The sequence below is a fragment of the Nannospalax galili genome, unplaced genomic scaffold (genome assembly GCF_000622305.1).
Source record: "Nannospalax galili isolate Female #2095 unplaced genomic scaffold, S.galili_v1.0 scaffold236, whole genome shotgun sequence".
Lineage (NCBI taxonomy): Eukaryota > Metazoa > Chordata > Mammalia > Rodentia > Spalacidae > Nannospalax > Nannospalax galili.
This window is the reverse complement of record NW_008338710.1, coordinates 1,030,083-1,047,496: the sequence shown is the minus strand read 5'-3', so window position 1 is coordinate 1,047,496 and position 17,414 is coordinate 1,030,083. Positions and strand designations below refer to the sequence as shown.

General features: G+C 42.9%; 1 protein-coding gene across 3 annotated transcripts in view; it reads right to left on the bottom strand.

Moving 5' to 3' along the window:
- CUNH4orf19 (chromosome unknown C4orf19 homolog) overlaps positions 1-17,414 on the bottom strand; it is an 89,116-nt gene that overhangs the window by 21,087 nt on the left and 50,615 nt on the right. For 2 of the 3 annotated variants that reach the window (XM_008833219.2, XM_029563566.1), the window contains one exon: positions 2,948-2,997. The exons of the other annotated variant lie outside the window; for it this stretch is intronic. The gene's annotated coding sequence lies outside the window, so the exon portion shown is untranslated. The remainder of the gene's footprint in view (positions 1-2,947; positions 2,998-17,414) is intronic. 3 annotated transcript variants of the gene reach the window in all.

Sequence of the window (17,414 nt, the reverse complement as noted above, 5' to 3'; positions counted from 1 at the left end):
GTTCCCCAGGTGTCTGGGGCCCCAAGACTAGGAATGGCACAGGGTCCAAGCTAGAGTATAGAATGCCAGGCGGGGGGGCAGGGGGGTGGGGGGTGGGGTGGAAGGGTGAATGAGGCTTAGGGAGTCCCGGCGCGGAGAGCTGCGCTATAGACTTACCCCAAGAGGCCTGAGGATAGTAGTGCAGGCTAGGAGAGTTAGCCCTGTTATACTTTTTAAAAAATATTTTTGAGACAGGATGACTTTGTGCAGGCCAGGCTGGCCTTAAATGTTGACATTCTGGTCTTAGGTTCCCAACTGCAAGATTTATGGGTAAACATCAAGCCTGGATTCCTCTTCTGCCATACCTTTAACCACCATCAGAAAATGACAAAACCTGCTCTTACTGCAAATCCACATAGGGAAGGTCACAACAGGGTGAGGGTGAGGGTGCTGCAAAGGGGGCACCAGGGGTGGCTGAGGAAGGACTCAACCTAGCTTGTTAGGCTAATTTACCTTACTCTGATTTAAGTTACAAAGCAATCTCAGCATGAGAACCCCTTGGCATTAGCATATGATCAGTTTTACTTCTATGGTCACCTCACCAGAAGGACGGGGCAAGGAGCGTATAAAATCATATACGGAGTTGTGGTAAAATAAGGAATACATTTGATTGTTGTTTCTAGTTCCAGGCACAGAGCTCCTGAAGCTCTGAGTCACAGGAGCATCTTGGCAGTTCCTAACAAGTTCCTTTGATCACACCTGAGTTTATATTATTAAGGTGATTTAGGCTGGGTCCCCTGGATAGCCTCAGGATGGGCCCATCACCACAGACACCAAGTAGAGGTTTTAGTTGGTTCAATATCATCTACCGAGATCTCTCTCTCTCTCTCTCTCTCTCTCTCTCTCTCTCTCTCTCAAGTTAAAGAAAGCTGTGAAGAGCCTCGCAGAGAAAAGAGATGTGCTGGGTACGTTTCATTCAGGGAGGGGCAGTGCTGCTGGTCCCAAGGTCACTTCATAGTGAATTAAGGAAGTGTTTTCAAACAGGGTGTCTTGAAACAGGTTATTCATACAGACGAGCAAATGAAAATGTGATGGGAAGCTGACAGGAATCTGGGAGCAGTGGTTTGAATTCACCAACTCTTTTTTTTTTTCCAGCAACTTCTATAGAAAGGACATAACTGTAGTGAATTATGAGCATTGATTATATAGCTCACTTCAAACTAAGAACCCTATAAAACAAAGGCTATACACAGACATACACAACCCTCTACCGCATCAGTGCCTCTGTAATTTTCTGGCCATACTAGCCTTCTTTCAAATCTTTATGCTTCTTTCTTCTCATTGGCTGTTCCCTTTGCCCTCTGATCTCATCTCCCAGTCTAGACAGCTCTTATAACACCTGAATATTACCTTTCCCAGTGCCTTCATAGCATAACACGAATAGATTTACTTTATTCACTATTTGATGGGCATCCTGGGGCTGGACATACAAATGAAGTTAGAGAGAAACAGTCAAAGTTAGCTTGAGAAATCTGGAGTACTAAGAGATGGTGGCCTGACCTCAGTATTTAGAATACATAGTTAATGGCATTTTCCAGGATGTAGCCATAGTAGATTGAAAAGTAGCTGAAACGAGGGTGACTGGAGTACAGAAAGTCAAGATGCCTTTGAGCCATAGTACCAGATGATGAGGAGTAGCTGGGAGATCCTTGAACCCTAACAGTGGGTAGCGGGAAGGGTAGACTAAGCAGGTGGCATGAACTTCAAAGGATGATATGGCTCTGCAGAGGTGGAGCAGTATGATGACCTAGAACTTGCCAAGGAAACAAGGCTAATGCACACAAGTATTTCTGAGTCACACGACAGAAACAGGTTGGATGGACTGGAGTGGAAATGTAGAAGATGGTCCTGCAAGTTGGTGAGGGGAAACACTTGAGAAAAACAATTTAAAAGGAGGAAAGATTTATTTTGGTTCACAGTATCAGAGTTTCAGTCCAAGGACGGCAGGATCCATTGCTCTGGGCCTAAGCCATGGTGGCAGGATCATGTGACACAGAGCAGCCAGGAGGCAGAGAGGCAGAAAAGTGCCAGGGAAGGATAGAGTCCCCAAGGACGCTCCCCACCCCCAGTGACCTACTTCCTCTTGCTAGGTCTTTCCAATTGAAGTGTCTATCATCCCCCCCCCACCCCAATAGCTCCACCCAGCTGGGTACCAAGCCTTCAACACACAAACCTGGGGGGCACATTTTATATTCAAACCATAAAAGAAGGTCTACAACCCAGGACCTGGTCTCTAAACTTATGGATACACTCTGGGCATTGTGGGGAGCTTCTGATTCAGAGGTGTGGGGTGGGGCCTGAGAAACTGCAATTCTGACAAGTTCCTAGGTGAGGTGGAGACTTCAGTCCTGGGATGATGCTGAGAGCCACTGTGCTGGGGGTATGTGGACTTCCCTGGAGAAGACCCCAACTCCTTGGGAAACTCATTGGAAATCTTCCAGTGTGAGGACTTGGTTGGTTCATGTCTCATCTCTTTTCCCAACAACAAAAGTAAAAAGAAATCATGAAGAGCCAGAGCGATGGCTCCGATACCTGCTGCAAAGTCTGAGGACCTGAGTTCAATTCCCCGGACCCATGTAGAAGAAAACTGACTCCCACAAGTTGTCCTTTGACTTCCACATGCACATGTCCACACATATACAAGATATATCTTTGAAAAGTTCAAAACAAATTCCAGACAAAATCCAAACCAAACCAAAACAACAACAAAAACAACAAAATCACAGGACTGCACTGAGATCGAACGATCCAGAAAAAAGCAGACTTGTAGAATAGCTCTGTCCATTGGTTATAATTTTCATTCCCTTAAGCATTAAAGCCAAACAAAGAAAATCTATCACTGAGTGATAGAAAATTCAATGAAAGAATGAACAATCCCCAAAGCAGAGCAAAAGAACCCCCAGCTTACCTGTGGGGGAGACAGGCCATCAGCTTTCTCTGGAGGGTTAACTTCTCTCCCTGCAACAACAAAGTTGAGAACTGAGGGGAGCATGTTACCTCATTTTCATGGCTGGGTTGCATAGGGAAAGTGAGGGGTGCAGGATGGTGATGTGGGGGTGGGGTTTCTGCCCTGGAAGAGTGAGGTAAAAGGTCTGAGGTTTGCGAGGCCTGAGTTGGCAGCCCAGCCCCTGGTAGTTAACAATGAATTAACAATTAACCAACATCTCAGTGTTCCCTTTATAAAATGAGATTGTAATGAGATTTAAATGGCACAAAATGTAGACTGTTTATTGCATGCTGGGCATGTTGGATTTGTTCAATAACCTGATGCTATCTGCTATGGCCTGAAGGTCTGAATGTGTGTGTCTGCCTTCAAAATCCAGATGCTGAACCAATCCTCAGTGTGACGGGATTAGAAGGTGCAGCCTTCAGGAAGTGAAGTGGATCATGATGGAGGGCAGGGTCCTTAAAAAGGAGGCCTCAGGGAGCTCCCTTGGCTCTTTGCCAAGTACAAGTACAGTGAAAGATGGTCATCTAAGGCATGGGCTGTAGTAGAAACCAATGTGCCAGGGCCTTCATCTGGGGCTTCCCCGTCTCCAGAACTGTGAGGAACATAATTCTGTTGTTTATAAACTATCCAGTCGAGGGCATTTTGTTACAGCTGCCTAAACACACTGAAATACTTTTCTTGTGATTGGTACTGATAAACGTTACATGACAGCATGCCTCTTCTTTGGTGGTTATAGCTTTTCCTAAGAAAGAAAAAGGAAGGAAGAAAAGAAAGAAGCAAAAAGAAGAATTAAAGGACTCTGCTCTCTGTAGACATATCAAGCAAAGCTTCATGAGTAAATGTATAACCATTCAATAAAAGAGAAAAATATGAAAATATCTTTGCTTTTAATGAAAATGATTTGTAGAACTTTAGAAGGCCAAGAAAATGTCAAGATTTTTACTAATTTCTGACTGGAGTACTTTATATAAACAGATAGTTTTCAAGAAATGGTCTTATTCTACTCTTTAATAAACTATATACTAGCATAACAAACTTTGTCTCCAATCTACCATATAATACCAGGATGTTACACTCATTCAGTAGTTCAATTTCACATTCTGTTAACCTCTTCTTTTCACTCAGTATCTCTTTACTGTTCAACAGTTCCCTAAAATTGAAAACATTGCTCGAATCTTCCTAATTCCATTATCCTTAATTTTTCTTATAGCATTCATAATTCATTAACGTATGAGTTGGTAAAGATGGCATGAGAAAGGCCAAGTTCATACACCCAGGGAGCTAACTACCTCGCTGGGGAGTGCAAGGAGGTGAGGGAGCTTATAAATAACTGAAACAGTATGTGGTGCAGAAATAATACCATGAAAAGGGACGCTGCCTACATCCTGGAGAGGCTAGGCACTGGGCAACTGTGCCACTGGGTGGCTTTGAGATGTTGACAGCGCCTGAGCCAGGCAGGTGGGAAACTAGTGGTGGCCAGTTACGGCAGGAGGGAGCATGCCAGAGAGGAAGCAAGGGACATTATTTTCTTTACTAACAAATACTTCTGAACTCATGTTTTGTGACAAGGTACCAGGAAGCCTCAGTAGATGGGCTGTTGTGTGGTATGCTCTATAGACCTAAAGCCTTGTATACAAAGGAGTGAATATTCTGGATTTTTTGTGTTTCAAGAGCAAAGCAGTGAGGAGGTTCAGAAGGGACAAGGGTTTACTTGGAGGACAAGGACACTTCAAGGAGGAAGACTAGTGGAGGGAAGCTCTCTCTACGTGGATGGAGAGAAGGGTTTGAGCAAAAGAAACAGAAGGCGCAGTGGTAATGTTTGAGAGGAGGGCTGAATCTCAAAGAATCAACTGTTGTGCTGAGGAGAAACTGGATACAAAATAATACAATTATGCTGTGCTCTGGGTAGAACAGACGCAAAGTTGGCCTCTGCAGCACCCACACTCCAGCTCCTCCAATCAAGCTCTTACTTTGTCAGTGAACGCTGCACAGAGGACCTCAGCATCAGCTACACCAAGACTAAAAATGCAGTTTGAAAGACTCAGCCAAGGTCACACAAAGGTACAGTGCTAGGAACTCCTGCCTTATTTCCTGGTATCTCAGAGGAACTGATCATTTCACATGTTTTTGTTTTGAAGAAAGTCCTGCACTCTCTGTTGGATACTCTCCTCAATGTCTGCACATGAACAGTGAGACATGACTGAGTCAAGCAGGGGCTAAGACTGAGAGTGTGAAAGGTCAATGGCTCACTCTCCTTGACCCACCCCAGAACATATCATGTGATAGGTAGACAGATACTACAACCAGAGACGGAGCTTCATAGCAAACACCTGGTGCAGCAGTTTGGCATGACAGGCTTTCATTTGAGTGATGAATGGACTCTTTAAGAGAACATTTAAACTGTGGGAACTGGAGACATGGCTCAGCAGTTAAGAGCAATAGCTGTGCTTTTACAAGGAAGTTCAGTTCCCAGTACCCACAATTGGGTAGCTCACCACCCCTGGTAACTCCAGCTCCAGGTGATCTGATGCCCTCTTCTGGCCCCTACGGCACCCCAACATATATATACACAGACACACATACACACACGTGAATAAAAATTAAAAAAACATAAATTTAAACTATGATCCAGTACATGGATGGTATCATTCTTGCAGAGCTAGCTCTCATTTAGCTATTCCCAGACCCCTGTGTGGTTCTGTATTGCCTGTCAAGTCATTAAGACCCTCAGTTATATATTCAAGACCTTCCAGAATGCAGCACCAGTGGCTTTCCCAGATTAGCCCTGAAACTGTATTTCTAGTCTGATGTTTTCACTGTTTTCAGCCATACTAATGGTTTCTTGCTTTCACATCTTTACATACATTATTCCTTCTGGTTGTCGTGCCTCCTTACCCATTAGTACTAGAAAAATCCCCTTTGGGGGCTGGAGAGATGGCTCAAGGGTTAAGAGCACTGTCTGCTCTTGCAAAGGACCTAGGTTCGATTCCCAGCACCCACATGGCAGCTAACAACAGTCCGTGATTCCAGTTTCAGGGGAGTACGGCGGTGACTTCTGAGAGCACTGCATGACACGGGTGCACTTACACACATGCAGGCAACACACTCATACACATAAAATAAAATAATAATCAAATATTAAAAAAGAAAAATCTCCATTTTCTCTTCAAGACACAAAGCTACGGCCATAGCATAAATAAGTATGATGCAGTGATGTAATAGAGATTATAGGCAAAATGCTTTGAACCTTTTGGAATAGTCTAGAGCTGCACAGTCCAAGGTGATGTCTCCTAACCACATATAGTTATTTAAATTTAAATTACTCAAATATAGTTAAAAGTTCTGTTCCTTGGTAATGCTATGCAGCCACATTTCAAATGTGGGTGGTGGCTACCCTGTCAGCCTCTGGAGACAGAGAGCACTGAAAACTCTACTGGACGGGGTAAATACTGCAATGGCTAGAAGTTTGCAAATCTTTGAAAAGGCACTTCTGCTCAGAAAGACAGGGCTAGCTCTAGAGCCAGAAACTTTTTTAAAATTTATTATTTTTATTTTATGTGCACGAGTGTGTTGCCTGCATGTATGTAAGTGCACCCATGTTGTGCAATGCCTGCGGAGGTCAGAAGAAGGTATCTGATCTCCTGGAACTCGTGTCAAGGACAGTTGTTAGCTGCCATGTGGTGGCTGGGAATAGAACCCAGGTCCTCTGCAAGAGCAGCCAGGGCTCTTAACTCCTGAGCCATCTCTCCAGCCTCCGAGCCAGAAACTTGTGAATTGGAATCTTAACTTCAGTATTTATGAGCTGTGTGTCAAGGAGCAGCTCTCTCAAGGTCTCTGTACCTTTGTTCATCGGAGGAGATGTATAGCTCGTGGTGAATGAGGGTCAGAGGGTGGTAAGGCACAGGTGACTACTGCTGTTCTTTCTGTTCATTGCTGGCATGCAATGAGAACCCCCTCCCTACTCACCCCTACTTTCTTATCATTACCCTGTTTTCCAGCTTTTGGGGGAGTGTTTGCCATTACTGCAGGGCTCAGAAAGGGGGATTTCTGTTCAAAGAAGCAAAAGGACACTCACACTTATCACAGGCCCTGGATGTGCCACATTTACCCAAAGGCAGTTTCCATCATTCCATAAGCCCTTCAATAAGGGCTGAGAGGAGTAGATGGGTGTGAGGAAGGTGGGTGGAAGAGAAGATTTGTGGGTGGTGGAAAGCTGGCTGGGAGGTAAATATAGACCATGGGTTGAGGTAGGGGTGGGGAAGGACCTCAAATGCCACACCAAAGCCAGAGCCAGGAGACTGGCAGTCTACGATGGCAGTGATACCATGCTGGCTTTCCTTAGTGGCCAAGACAGAGGTAAATGGAAGCAGCCGTGACTTAACTGTAGATGGGTTTTCGTCTCAGCTTGGATCACAAACTGGATAGTCTTTCTACAGCCTTCTGTTTCTTCCATGAGAAGGAAACCAATTTCTTTCCAAATGGCATTAAATTCTGAACATGATAAGTCTGTGTTGGCACCAGCACTTTTCCTTGTAATTGGCAAACACATTCAGGTTTGGCTTCTGATTTCCTTTGATGGTCCCCCACCCCCATCCCTAAGCAGAGCCAATATCTGAACAGAAAGAAAAGATCTCATGCAGTGCCCCTTTCTCTGATCAAGCTTTGCAAGCTCTGCAACATCTTCCTGGGATACGGTTGAGCAGGGGGCCTTCCCTGTATTCCAAGAGGAATTCCTGCTTCTCACACAGGGGCCTTTGTTGTCTGAGGTTATGGAAGGTTAAGCGCTGCTTCGCACAAGGAAGTATCTTTTCATTGTGTGAAGTCATGATCAAAGAAGACCGTCATTTGAAGCAAGGGAACAAAGTGGTGATTTATATGGAGAACTGCTACAGCAAAAAGGAGGGTCCTGGTTATTAGACTAAAGCCCTGTCACTGCAACATGGAGCGTAGAGTTCCTCACCACCATGGATTTTAAAGTATTTGTCAAATTTTAAGGATTTGGGGGGGGGTCTCTCTCTCCCCCCCTCTGTACATGCAGGTGGAGGCCAAAGGTTTATGTGGGGTGTCCTCCTCAACCCTTCTCCACTTTATGTTCTGAAACAAGGTCTCTTCCTGAGCTGCATTAACTGGCGAGACTGGCCAGCCACAGAGCTGCAGGGCTTCTTCTGTTGATGTCCCCTGCCCACTTTCCCCAGTACCACTGTGTCTGGCTCTTTATGTGGGTGCCGGGGATTCAAACCTCGATCCTCATGCTTGTGCAGCAGGCACTTTCCTGACTCAGCCATCTCTCCAGTCTCAAGTATTTTTTTCTTTTTTCAACTATTTTTTTTAAAGTGCAAAGCCATTTTTTTTTCATTTGTTCTGCTTACAAACATCTCTGGTCTTGTTTAAATTCTTTTTTAAAAAAAGATTTATTTTTAATTCTCTCTCTGTGTGTGTGTGTGTTATATACATGTGAACGCAGGTGCTTGCAGAGGCAAGAAGTGTCAGATCCCCTGGAGTTGGAGTTATAGGCAGCTGTGAGCTGCCTGACATGGATGCTAGGAATTGAACTCTGGTCCTCTGCAAGAGCAGTATATGCTCTTAACAGCCATCTCTCTAGGCCCCTTGTCTAACTTCTTAAAAAATTACACAATAATATCCTGTCTTGAAAAACCAAAAAAGACTATATTATATCTATATATTTATACATATAACCAATATACATATAAAATTGACTTAAGCATACACACATGCAAATGCATATAATAAGCACACAAAGTTTGGGAAAGAGCAGAAAAAAGCTTATTCATATCATAGGACGCTAACCCTGTGTCTCGCGCTCAATTCTCACCCATGCTGTGCTAGTTAGTTTTGGTGTAGTTGTGCTACCAAAATATCCAAGAGACCAACTGAAGAGAGGAAGGATTCACTGTAGCTCACAGTTCCAGGGTTCAGTCCCTGGGTGCTTGGACAGAGCATCATAGCAGTAGAAACGTACTGCAGAGGCTATTCACCTCAAAACAGTAAGGAGGCAGAGAGCAGGACAGGATTGGCGACCAGTACAAGCTTCAAAGACACATGCCCACTATGATCTACTTCCTCCAACTAGGCCCCACCTCCTAGAATTTTCAAACCCTCCAAAATAGTGACACCAACTAGGGATCAAGTATTGGTATGAGTCTGTGTGTGTGGGGAACATTTCATATTCAAACCATAACACATGGCATGTTTTATATCTACTGGCAGAGCAGTTTTATACAAGGTATAAGCAACTTCGTGCCCTATTTTTTTCAATGTAACATGATACCATTGTCCTTTTCCATGACAGTACATAATGCTTATAATGATTATTATAAACAGCTACAAATGATTCCAAGGGTGACTCCTGGTCAATTAATTACCCATTCTTCTTTAGAGATTGACATTTTTGGAACTTTCCAGTTTGGGTAATGTCCTTCCATCTTCCAAATTCATTGTCTACAGTGCTGACTATAAATATGTATTTTAATGTGTGATAGAATTTTTACTCTTCTTGACTTTCCATTGTCTGATTTCCTTCTGCTAGAAGTAAAGATGACCTCTGGGACCAGACAGTTAATGACCACCAAGGGGCTGAGTTCCTGGATTGCAGTAAGGCGGGCCGTTGGACCCACGAAGCATTGCTGCTGTTCAATTCAAAATTCAGATTCAGTACTCAGGGTAAGAAAAACAAGGAGAAATCCCCATTTCCCAAACAGTTAAAAAAGAGAACCCACATAATAACCCCCAGGGAATTGGAGCCAAATCTCAACTCTGCTAAGTCCTTAAGCACAAGTTCTTCCCAGGTAGAGGTAACAAAGTCTGTTTAGCCACAGGGGCCCCCAAACAAGTCTCTAGGGTGACGATGCCCTTTGGATATATTTTCTATTCATCAAGTCCTAATTCTGTCTCCATATTCTCACACCTATGTTCTAAGACATTGCTGAGGTGTGCAAACTGTCCTGCACATCATTTACCTGGGGCAAGCGAGGGTGGATGGGAAGGACAGAGGGAAGCAAAGCCCAGGGCTGAGTCACTGTAGCTGGCATGCTGCCAACTCATTTACTAGAGAGTGCTTAGAAAGCTTTCGCTTGCAAAATTCTTTACCAGGCACACACAGGTAGTGTGGTCACATTCAACAGATATTCATAGCCAAAATTTAGGGTTCTGGATTGTATGAATGCAAGGTTGTGTGTGTGGTGGTGGTAAAAATGGTGATAATGTTGGGGTGATGGCAGCTATGGTGATGATGGTAGGGGTGATGGCAATGGTGGTGATGGTGGTTGGAGGTCATGATAGTGGTGGTGATGATGGTGGTAGTGGTCGTAATGGTGGATAGGAAGTCATCATAGCAGAGGTAATAGTGGTGGGTAACAGCAGTAGTAGACATAATGGTGGTGGTTGTAAAGGCTGTGATGGTGGTGATGGGGTGACAACCATTTGAGTACTTGCTGTGTGCTTGATACTTTAAACTCACTATCTCATTTCCTTCCCAGTAACTCTGTGAGGTAAGCATTACTAGCTCTTTTTTATGAATAAAGCAATTTGCTCATCAAGCTTAAAAAACTCCCAAAGGCAGCACAATCAGTAAATGGTAGAGCAAGGATTCAGACTTAAGTCTTTCTGTGTATTCCATGGAGTTTTCGGTATGATAAAATACATGCAGCCAAGTTTATCACTGTGTAGGTTTACAAGTACTATGGAACACAGGAGCCCTCCTAGTCATGAAGGGCTTCAAAGGTAGAGTCTTGACAACTATCCCTAGGTGTGTACCCTGAGCCACACTGACAGGATTGAAAGAGTGTTCCCTATACAGCTTTAAACATCAGCCCCACTCTTCTGTAAGTCTCTGCAGTTCCCACTGAACAAAACTTTGTCTTTCTTTTTGTTTTTTGTCTTTTTTTGAGACAGGGTCTCCTTGTAGCCCAAGTTTTCCTGGAACTCACTATGTAGACCAGGCTGGCCTCAAATTCACAGAGATATGCCTGCCTCTGCCTCCCAAGTGCTGGGACTACAGGCATGCACCACCGTGCCTGGCCACAAAACTTTTTCTTGAGACTAGAACAATTCTATTACCTTCATGCATGTGCGCTATAATGACTGTGAACACTAAAATATTCTTCAGTTTTTATAATCTGGCCTTGCCATTATTTTTCTCACTTTAATAGACTGAGCACCTTAAAAACAACAAAACAGTCATCTAATCCTTTTCAAATTCAGAGATCTTGATCTGATCCTGCAGTTCTAGAAAAAAATGGATTATATGTGTTCCATAAATATAATGCAAAAAGGAACATTAGGGATAATTTCCCAAAATTCTAATGAGAAAATCCAGGGGGCAGGGAGTCTACTCTCACTGTACCTTCTATGCAGATGCCACTATTTGTGAGTTCTTAAGGACCCATGTATTGAGATGACCTTATGAGCTTTGTATTGTGTATTAGCACAGGACAAGGGTAGGTGATCAGGGCTAACATGTCCTGCTAATCTTCCAGGTACTGGCCTGAGTGCATCCCCTCTGCCTCAGAGCTGACCACCTGTAAGTGACTGGGATCCATGTATTAATAGGAGGGATATGTCAATTAGGTTGTCCATGGGTCAAACTGCATTTCTTTTGTAAATAAAGTTTTATTGGAACACAGGTATTCCCATAAATATTTGCATACTATTTATGGTTGCTTCTGAGCTCCACATCAGAGCTGAGCAGGTACAATGGGCATGTTATGACCCACACTATTTATAGTTGGCCATCCATGAAAAGTGTTTGTTGATTCTAGTGCTACAACAAAACATGTGCCCATGCCAAGGAACCACGGCATGCCAGCTACTGCATCAGTGAGTGTAGAACTGGATCTTCGGAGTGAGCATGGGAGTGGATTCTTCATCCTTGGTTCTCCTTGGAGATGACTGTTCCTTGGGTGACACTGTGATGGCAACCTCATGACAGACCTTGAACTAGAGTCACACTATCCCAAGTCCCTGACCAACAGAAACTATAAGATAACAAATACCTTTTGTTTTAAGCTGCTAACTTTAGATGCAATTTGTTATGCAGCAACAGACAACTGTATCAGTTACTTTTCTGTTGCTGTGATAAAACACCAAGGCAATTTATAGAAGGAAGAGTTAATTGGGCTTATGGTTCCTGAGGGATAAGATTCCATCATGTTGGGGGAGGCATAGCAGGAAGCGGCTGGGACAAAAAGCTGAGTACACACATCTTTAAGCAGGCACAGGAAGTGGAGAGCATCAAAATTGAAATGGGGCAAGGCTATGAACTCTCAAAGCCTACCCCCCAGTGACATGATTCCTCCAGCAAGGCCACACCTCCCAAAACAGCACCAGCCACTGGGGACAAAGTACTGAAATATGTGGAACCTGTGGGGAGCATTCCTCATCCAAATCACCACAACAGCTAAAATATTTTACCTCTTTTATTGGGCTTGTCCTTTTGGGGTGAAATTCTACCTTTAGGTCAAAGTCTTAATGGATCTGTTTCCTGGAGCCTTCTATGTCCCAATCTCAAATGGCATTATCCAAGCACCAGGACAGTTGCTTATTCTGTTCACTAGATGTGGTGTGGTCAGTCACACTAATGTTTGTCTTCCTGGCAAATGCTGTGCTTTACTTAGTGTGGGAACCACAGACTATGGTTTAGTTCCTATTATCCATATGAAATAATAACACATCATTTGCTGTTTCTATATTCATCACTTTCTGTGTATTATCTTATTTAATCCATGCAATGAAGGTATTTTTTTAACCCATTTAACAGAGGAGGAAGCAAAGGTTTAGGGAGCTAAAGATTCGCTTTGCATCCTCTGTTCTCAGGGAATGTGGTTCCTGTCCGATGCTGTGGCACTGAACTGTGGACTCAGAAAGGCCATTCCCACTCAGGAAGACCATCTCTTCATCTATCATAAAGGAATCACTGTGGTGACCTTTTTCTCCCTCACAGTTACTGCTAGGGAAAACACAGGAATGGATGCTGTGGATTTTAGTTCTTTGTAACTGTGGCATCAGAATGAAGTGACTTTCTGATCTGTCTAGTATCTCCTAGGTATGGTAGACCTGAAAAGTAATAAAAAAAAAGTCCAGGTGGAGGTGAACCAGACTGAGATACTGGCATCTGCCTGCCTTGCTCCTCTCTCTCCTGCTCTGGGGATCACTGTGGTCCCTAGTCTAGGTGCAAACCTCCAACAGCAACAGTGGGTGGGACAAGGGCCAGAAATGTCTAGTTCTTTCAAGTCATACCTTCTTGCTGGGGCTTCTTCCCAGGCTATGCACATATGGCTTTCTCCCGTCTGGAAAGACTCCACTCCTTTATTTAAAGAGGACTTATTTTTATTTTATGTGTACAAATGTTTTGCCTGCATGTATATATGTGTACCTTGTACCTGCAATGCCCCAAGAAACCAGAAGAGGGCATCAGATCCTCTGGAACTGGAGTTACAGATGGTTGTCAGCCACCATGTAGGTGCTAGGAAATGAACCTGGGACCTCTGCAAGATCCGCAAGTGTTCTTACCCACTGAACCGTCTCTCTAGTCCCTGGAAAACACTCTATGTGTCTTTCATGATTGACTTCTCACTGAATCTTGGCCTCATCCAGAAAGTGTCCTATATGCTTCTAGGCCATCCTAGCTCTGGCCTCACATAGTATCTTTTCTACCTCTCCTTCAACAGAGCTGGGATTTTTCAAAGCTGAATTCTCAGGGGGCAGAATAATGCCTGGTGTTCAATAGATATTTAATTGCCTTCAGCTGAAAAGGAGGACAAGCTTTTCATTCATTTTTACATTATTCAATGATAAATTCTAGGCAAGTGCTTAACCCAGTACCAAGCACACAGGACTCTCAACAAACCTTTAAAAGTCTAGCCTCATTAATCAATTTGATTAAAGAACACAGAGTTCGAGGAGAGGTTTCAGGGTTAATACACTAGACTCTAAGGAAGATGCTCAGTGTGACTGAGCCAGTTTGGGTTCATATGAGTTTCGTGAACATAAATATCTTAAATTTTTGGGCTTTATGGTGCCATAAAGTCAGTGTTGTTAGCTTATCTTCTAGGACATGTATTGTTTATAGTATGTATTGTTTATGGTATTACTTTTACAACATGGTAGACTAGGAAGCAGAGCACCAGGCAAGAATTAGGGTCTGGGTCTAGGCTTCCTAAATGTTCCACAGCCTCCCCAAATAGTACTGTTATAGGAAACTGAGATACAGGGCCCACAATACACAGAGAAGGCACCCAAGAGACTCATGTGGAGAAACTGGGAAAGTTTATTCACTTGGGCAGATGCAAATGAACTTTCCTTCTGAAAAACTCAAAACCCCAGTTTAGTTTCTTCACTGTTTTTGTAGGTAGCCCCACATCATTCTTTAACTGTTACAACTTTGACATTGTTTAAGTTATTGTCTACATGATCATCAGCACAGATGCTCATATGCCCTAAGATCACGGAGGGGAAATTCCTTCTGTAGGCATGTTTGCAGAGACAGATATTAAGGGCAGAGATTAAGACATTCTTTGACAACAGAATGTATTGCAGGTGCCTTAGGATAGTTAAGATAGTTTTGAGGTCTTTGTGTTCACCATTTAGTTTTGATTCATCTTTTGGCACAAAATTTTTAGTAAGCATTCATAAAACCACTATAAGGTGAGTATACTTCCTAAAATATAAACTCAATCATAAAATGATAAAAACAGTATCAGACACTCACAAAAGTGACATTAAAGGCATGGATATATATTTTTTCCTCTTTGGTATCACCAACTGGGGAACAAGTATTCAAATCATGAGCCTGCTGGGGGGCATTTCAGATTCAAACCATAACATTTATATATTAGGATAAGACTGAAGGCTGATGAGCTTGAATTTAAATTCTAACGTTCTTGGAGTAGTGATTTACAAAAGGAAAATAAATAAGTAAATAAATAAATTCATTTTTAAAAATGGCTGCTTCCTAGGACTGCTATCAGCTTTGTTCAGTGGTGAATAGAGAGACCCTTAACTGAAAAATATACTGCAAATAAATGATCATTGAATACTCAGTCATGAATGAGATCTCTCTACTATCCTCTTCAAGGCTTAGGGAACATTGTGGAAGAAGGGGCAGGTGATAGGGAGATATGGAACACTGACTTCCGGGCTTGACATGGCTTCTGCACTCTTAACTCATATCAGCTGTGATTACCTGCACAAAATTTGCATAAGACTAGGCTGGTCAAGACCCTGGCAGGGTAGGGGGAAAGACTCATGGGGCCCTGCCCCTCCTGAGGATTTATATGTAGTTAAATGTGATGGGTGAGGGAGATAACATTTTCCTGGGTGGTGTAGCCCTTGTAAGGTTCTGTAAACAACTCTAATGAGGATCACTGGGTCTCTCTTCCTCTACCCATACCCCCTCCTCTCTCTCACACACAGATATTAAAGTAGAAGAGCTAGCTGGGGAAAGGAAGAGGATTCCTGGGAAGGGAAGGGGGCAAGAAAGGGTAAGTGTGTGTGTGTGTGTGTGTGTGTGTGTGTGTGTATGAATATGATTAAAATACACTGACTGTATGTGAAAAAATACACTATGACTGTATGTGAAAATGTCATGAAATCCATCGTGAATAATATATCCTAACAAAAACATCAAGTTGCAATTTCTGTATGAATTGCCTATTTCAATTTGCTTCCTTAGATGTCATGGGGGTGGGGCACATAAAAAAAATCTGCTGTTTCCTTCTGAACAACAGTAAAATCCCAAGACCAAAAAATGTCATGAAGGTTTCCTTTTCGCATCCTTTATGATGAGTTAGGTAAAAATGGCTGTCCTGATAAAGAGCCTGATGTAATCTGAATCTTTAAAACCTGGAAAAAATTCTATCTGATCATCAGTATGAAAATGTGCACTGTAAGTGCTTTCCACTCTTATTTGGGAAACTGTCTTCTTTTCTAAGGGAATCAAGAACTTTGCCTGCATGGTTTGTCTCTACTAGGGGACTATTCATTCCTGAATCAAACACAACTTGTTCAGGTATTATTTTTATCCCTTCCTCTTAAGAATTCAACTCCCACAAAAGCAAAGCCATTTTCCAGAAACTATTTCAGGAATTCCAAGCTGGTTATCACTCCTCTCCTCTTCTTTTCCTCTTTTCTTTCTTCCCTCTCTCCCCTTCCCTTCCTCAGCTCCCTCTGTTTCTTTCACTTATTAATCTAATATTAACAAATATTAGATTCTCATAAGCAGAAATTGGGAAGAGGGAATGTCTTTAAAATTTGCAGGTCAAAGAACGTTTGCTTATTTATAAGGTAAAATCAACAAAATAGCCCCACCTTCTATGGTCTGGAATGTAATGCGGAAACGTAGATTGTGGGAACAATCCAAAACCAATTAAAGCAGACAAGTCACTGAGCATATAAAAATATGCACGCAATCCACAGATCACAAGGGCATTTCTAGAGAGTGGCTCAGGTTGAAAGCAAGCCAAATCTAGAAACCAATAAGCTCTTAACTTATTTTTAATTTGGTCTAAGGAAATAAGGGGCCAACTGAAATTACTCAATTTTAATCCTTAATGTTTTCTTAGCTGGACATACTCATATGCAAAATGTATCAGCTCTCTGTTATTCACGAGAAAACTCTACTCCCTAAGTCAGAGATGGCTGGAAATGGATTTTCTAATTTTTAGCAAAAGGGGTACACGTATAACACTACAGCAAAGTGCGTGACTTATCTGCAACCTGGTTTTGGGTTGTTTGCAGATTTCTTAAAAGTATTCACTCAATAGCAGAAAAGCATAGAAAATTCAATAGTAGACAGAGCCAACACACTCCTTTGCTTCTTTTTAAACAATCGGATAGAAAGTTATTTTACTATTTCAACTGTATTCAAAGTGATGCTGTTGCGGGGGGTGGGGGGCATGGCTTTACTCTGGTTCAGGCAGGCACAAAGTCTGTAAAGCAATTATACCTTACAGGCAGTGGTGTGCTGACAAATGTTTAACAACTGGTATCACAGGAAAAAAAACCAAAGATATTTGTTATAAATAAGAAATGAGAAGCACAAAAATAACAAACATGCTTTTAAAAAAGAAATGGGACATGGGGAAACGGCTCTGGTTAGAGTATCTGCTGTGTAGGCATTAGGACCTGAGTTTGGATCAATAGCACACACAGATGCCAGGTCTCTGTAAATACCAGTGTTGGGGGCAGGGGCAGAGACAGGAGGGTTGCTGGGGTGCAATGGCTGCCAGCCTAGCCCAAACATGATGAACAACAGGTTCTGTGAGCCTGGTCTTAAGGGAATGAGGTGGAGCATCATAGAAGACAATGTCGGGGTTGGAGAGATGGCTCAGCAGTTAAAAGCACTGACTGCTCTTGCAGAGGACCCAGGTTTGATTCCCAGCACCCACATGGTGGCTACAAACCGTCCTTA